The sequence below is a fragment of the Corvus kubaryi genome, unplaced genomic scaffold, assembly GCF_017639235.1.
Source record: "Corvus kubaryi isolate FWS band 111438036 unplaced genomic scaffold, C.kubaryi_AGA036_p1.0 37352, whole genome shotgun sequence".
In the NCBI taxonomy this organism is placed as follows: Eukaryota; Metazoa; Chordata; class Aves; order Passeriformes; family Corvidae; genus Corvus; species Corvus kubaryi.
In genome coordinates this window covers 864,510-869,538 of record NW_024581114.1, presented here as the reverse complement: position 1 = coordinate 869,538, position 5,029 = coordinate 864,510, and positions in this window count along the sequence as shown.

The window sequence follows — 5,029 nt, the reverse complement described above, 5'->3', positions numbered from 1 at the left end:
ATGGGATGGGATGGGATGGGATGGGATGGGATGGGATGGGATGGGATTTAAGGTCCCTCCCAACCCAAACCAGCCTGGGCTTCTGTGCATGGGCAGATGCTGAATGCAAGGGCTGCTCTTATTGGAGCCATTTATGGAGGAATCCACGGCTTTATGGAATGAGACATCTGAGACTCTGCTCTGGGAAACCTGGGGTGGAGCTGGGAAGGAAACCTGGTCTGGCTGTGAAAATGGGGGGGTGGGGAGCTGCAGCCACCGCTGGGACAGGGCTCCAGCCTCTGTGGTGGGGGTCTGACTGCCAGAGCGGCTCCAGGTCAGGCAGAGAAGCTCCCTTAACGAATTTAAATCGTTGTATGGATGATCTCACTCCATTATTTTTCAAGGAGCTTCTCAGTTCGCTCTATTTAACTTTATAATTCAGAGAAATGAAACCATTTCCCCATCTCACTTGTACCAAGGGAGCAAAGCTGCAGCTGAGTGGCCATGAAGCAACTCCTGATGTGTGCCAGGGCACTGGAAGGATCCAGAATGAGAACAGGAGGAGATCTGGAGGTGTCTGTCAGGACAGATGAGGTTGTGTGGGTGGGAGGTGCCTGCCTGGGCCCTCTCTGCTGTTCAAAGGGGGTTTGCTCTCCAAGCAGGAGCTCTGCCCAGGCGTCCTGCACAGCTTTGTCATTGCAGAGGGGGTAAAAACCACCTACTCACACCTAGAACATGTTTTACTGCTGTATTCTGGGGAGGCTGGAGGTTGCCCTTCCAGCAGCAGAGCGGGCAACTTGGGCACAGTAAATGAATGAAACACAGTTCTGGGGAAGGCCTGAGAAAACAAGATGTCCCTTCCTGTCAAATGGCTTCGAGTTTGCAGCTTGCTGTGCTGCTTTTTTATAAATCACCTCATCCTTCATTCAGAAACTTTATTCCCTTCTGCTGTCACAGAATCCCACACTGATTGGGGTTGGAAGGGTTCTTAAAGCTCATCTCATCCCATGAGCAGGGCAGGGGCACCTTCCACTACCCCAGGCTGCTCAGAGCTCCATCCAACCTGGCCTTGGACACTTCCAGGGATGGGGCATCCACAGCTTCTCTGGGCAACCTGAGCCAGAATTATTCATCCAGACTTCTGTAACATTTTCTTTTTAATGCCAGTTAGAAAGGCCTTTCTCTCACACAGGATGTAAACCGCTGCTTTCAGGCTTTTTGAGGAGGAGGAGGAATAGTGAGTGTCTGGTGCTTTCACACCCATTCCTCCCCCAAAGGTTCTGCTCTTTCCTCTGTTTCAGCACAAGTCTTCCCAGGAATGAACCCAGTGGAACATGAGTCACTGCAGGAACCAGCGCTTGGGCGAGGTGGGCTCCTGGCTTATAAATGGCACAATTGTAGATATAGGAGTGCAAGGCCTGCTCTGCTTGGAAAGCTGGCTGGAAAATAGCAGTCATGAGGTAGACAGGCATTTATACTCACAGGAACCATGGGCTATTTTGTATATATTTGCATTTCATTTTCTAACCACGCTTTTGGAGCTCGGTTTTTAACTATTCATTGATGAGCTTATCAGGGGCTGCACCTCACAACAAAACCATGGTGTCCCTGTGGGGCTGCCACAAGCTCTTGTTTGGCCAACCTGTGGGCTCAGAAGCCACCAGCAAGGTGAGGGAAGCCTGATGAGCTCCCTGCTAAAGGTTTGATGAGCTCTTTAATTAACAGAAGGATGGGAGGGTGTGTGTGAAACTCGGGATGTCTGGATGCAAAGAGCAGAACTCTGGCAGTGTTTGGCCGTTGCTGTTTCAACCCAAATCTCTGAGAAGAACGAGTAGTTTGTCCTTCCACCTGTAAAAAGAAACCACGATAAACGTGCATTTGCGAGTGGGGAAAGGTTTCTCTCTCAATTAAAGCTTCTGCTCGTTCCTGGGGGGTGAACAGGGTCCCCCTGCCCTGGGGGATGGGGCTGGGGAGGAAGCACTGCAGTGGCTTCAAGAGTTTTCAACCTCCTCCGTGGAAATGAAGCCAAAACCTTGCTCAGTTCAACACTGGAATTGTGGGGAAAGGAGAAACGGGGTTTAGCAGCCAGAACACGGGAATGGATCCCTGTGATGTGTAAATTTTGTCTTTCGCCTTCCTTGAGCTCTGAGCTCTCCTGTCCTGCCCTGGATGGTGCTGTCCTGTGTGTGAGAGTCTTTCTGGCTCAGCAGTTATCTGCAGCTGATGCCACATCGGGGGGAGAATTTATTTCTCCGAACATTATTTCCCGGGGATTAAAAGCCGTTTTTAAAAGAATTCCCACCTCGTTCTAACCCACAACCACACCTGACAGGTTATGGGTGGGACAGCAGCACACGGAAAGGGGGAACACGAGGTGATCCAAAGGCTTGCCTGGTGGAATTCTCCTCAGTTTGGCGAGCTCTGCCCAAGGAATGAAGTTGACTCATTCTTCCTGGATGCGATCCACCTCTCATGGAAATCGATGGAATTCTTTCTGCTGCGTTTTTAACACATGTTCTTACAGTTACTTTCTCCAGCAAGCCCTCGTTTGTAAATCTACATGAACTCTTGGTTCCCTGCGGTTAAAAATATTATTTTTTTCGGTAGTGATGGACCAGTCACTCCGAGAGTCCCGTAAATACTTTCCCATCTCTGGTTATGATCTGCAGAGCCGAGCACAGGAGCTCTTTGTGCTCTCTGCACTTACACGATTTCATTGATTCCTCCTTTAAGGTCAGCGGGGAGAGTCCTGCCGGGGGGCTAGGGGGGGTCCCCAGCACCGGGGCTGTCCCCCCGTGGCTCGGAGCGGGGGTCCCGGGGGGGTCGGGCCGGTCCCCCCGCCCGGGCAGCGCTGCCGCAGCCTGGGGAGCGCGTCCCTCCCGCTGCCCGGTGAGTTCCCCGCTCCCTCGGGAGCGAGGGATGACGGCGACATCACCTCACACCCCATCAGGTTTTTGCCTTCCCCCCCCGGCCCGTGAGTTATGCTCTGAACTGCCTTTTTAAAGATTTTTTTTTTTTTTTAAAGCTGCTTTGTATTAAATGAATAAAATATGTGCGTGTCCCGTCGGGTCCCTGTTCGCTTCCATTCCGCCCCTTTATAAAAAGGAGTTAATCAGGAATGAGTTGCCACTGGCTTTTTGCAGTTTATCGCATTCCCCAGAGGAGTTTTACATCCTCAGCCCGTTGGATCATCATCTTTTAATCCTAAAAAGAAAACTCTGTGTGTGTATGGGGGTGTTTGAACGCAGAGATCCCGGCGCCTTGTAAACAGGTTTTTTTGTTGGTTTTTTTTTTTCCAAACCCAGTAAGAATTTAGGGTTGCGGTTATTTTATGCTCTCACAGATGCTTCTGGTATCAAAATCTCGCCGCTTTAATTTGTTCAGCTGTGGAAGAACAGCGTCTGTCCAGCCCCGAGAATGTTTTCAGGTGTTCTGGGAACAGATAAATGTTTCCGATTTTAGAACGCTGATAGTTTTTAAAGAAAAAGGAGCATTCGGGGAAGGGTTCGATTCTTTAATTTTGCTGTTTGTTAGAAGGAAAAAAAAAAAGTGTTCTTAATTATGACTTGCGGGGTGGGGGGGATGCTTGGAAAGCTCCTCCAGAAGAGTAATTCTAAACAGTGAAGAAGGAAAAAAAAAAATAGGAGGAAAAATGCTCTATGATGTTTTATTTTAATAATCCTTTGCAGGCATGTGAGCCGTGGTCTGAGGGGGAAAAAAAAAATATAAAGAAGCTTCAGGAAAAAGGCACGAACAATACCGCCTTTAAACCCAAATCTGCAAACTTCTGAGAATATGCCCTCGTATTGAATACACCGGATTTCTCTCCCGAGCGAAGGGGAAGGTTTTGTTCGTTTGGACAGTCTTTGAATACTGTTCTAAAACTTCTTTCAAGTGGGAACTGAAGAGAGAAATGTTAAGTTCTGGGAGGAGACAATAAGTTAGCATCTTTGAGCGGGGTCCCTTGCATGCAAATCAGCCTTTTGGCAATTTGGGGAAGTTTAATTGGAAGGTGGAAGAGAGGAAAGATAAGGAAACGGGATCGGCAGGAGCAGCCCCGCTGCTCGCTGGGGGTCCGGGGGGAGGCCGGGCCGCGCTCCTCACCTTGCCCGGGGACCCCGGCGCAGCCCCCGGCCCGCCCCGTCGGGCATCGCCCGTCTCCCCCCGCTCCCCGCGGCAGCTCCCAAAGGTGTCTCGTAAATAAATCCCTCGGTCTAAAGTTTCTATAATTTTCACCTCATGAATTCTTGTCGCCCCTTTTCCCCCCCGCCCCCGGGACTCGGTGTCAGGCCGGGCCTCGCCAGCCCTGGACGGCGCGTCCGCGGCTCTTGGCTGCGCTCAGCACCTCCTTGGGATCAGTGGTCGGGCTCCTCATTTCCCATCGCCATAAAAGGTCTTGAACTCAATTAATAGCTAATAATTATCCAGGCAGCCCCGCCGCTGCCGTCCTGAGCGGGGAAGCGCAAGTAAAGCAGGCGCAGAACCCGCGGGGGCTCCGCGGCTCCTTCACAGCGGGGACTCCGCGCCTCTGTCGCGGTCCCCGAGGGTAGCAGAGGCCTCCTTGGGTGTCCCCTGGGCCCGCACCGAGCTGCTCTTGAGGGGTGACCCTCCGTCCCACACAGCCAGGGGCAGCGGAAGGAGGGGGCAGCGAGGGGACGCCTCCCGAGGGCTCCATCGGGGTCCCCGTCGGAGTTCGGGGAGCCCCAGGGGAGGGGAGTGACCAGCAGAGCTCTGCGGGGACGAGCGGAGAAAGCTCCGAATTCTGGCAGGGCAGCAAAAGGCGGTTTGGGGTTCACCCCTTGCCACCCCCACAAGATTTAATTAAAGCAAATCCCTCCCTGGCCGGAGCCCGCGCGGGGTTGCGGGCCTGGCTCGGGGCTGCCGGGGAGGAGCGGGGGGTCCCGGCGGCCAGGGGAACCCCAGGAGCGGGGCTGCGGGACGGGGAACGCACCCCGGCCCCGCCGCGTCCTGCAGCTCCCTGCGAGCTTTGAATCGGGGGGAGTTGTGTTAATTCCGAGGGAAAAGGCGACGCCGATCGTTGTGGTGCCTT